Source organism: Galeopterus variegatus, unplaced genomic scaffold (assembly GCF_000696425.1).
Source record: "Galeopterus variegatus unplaced genomic scaffold, G_variegatus-3.0.2 Scaffold939, whole genome shotgun sequence".
NCBI lineage: Eukaryota > Metazoa > Chordata > Mammalia > Dermoptera > Cynocephalidae > Galeopterus > Galeopterus variegatus.
In genome coordinates this window covers 190072-190459 of record NW_007727050.1, presented here as the reverse complement: position 1 = coordinate 190459, position 388 = coordinate 190072, and the positions used below count along the sequence as shown (strand labels likewise).

Below are 388 nucleotides of genomic sequence, written 5' to 3'. Positions count from 1 at the left end.
TGTTCATTGCACAGGGTTCTCCGAGTTCAGATTTTAAGGAAGTGTGGCAGTGGAGAGAGACAGAGATCTTGACCACAGCCTGTGACTTGTTGATGTAAAAACAGTTTTAGGAAGGTCAAAGGGCCAAATGAGCTGAGGCGTATAGAAGGCGTGGAGGGCAGGGGGTTCATTTAGTTTTGTTTGGACGAGGAACATGCTCAGGGAAGAAAGATCTTAGAGCCAGTGAATCATAGTGATGCTCAGTCAAGAGAAAACATCCTCAGCTCCACGCTGCCATCTGTTTTCTTTGACAAAGATAATGATCTTCAGGCCTTCCACAGGGAGGTTGCATTGGTGCTAGAGTTTCTATACAAAATTTATGTAACAAAACATTCACTGAGTAATCATT

General features: G+C 43.6%; 1 protein-coding gene across 1 annotated transcript in view; it reads left to right on the top strand.

The window, feature by feature from the left end:
* KIF13B (kinesin family member 13B) overlaps positions 1 to 388 on the top strand; it is a 160856-nt gene that overhangs the window by 59006 nt on the left and 101462 nt on the right. The window lies entirely within an intron of this gene.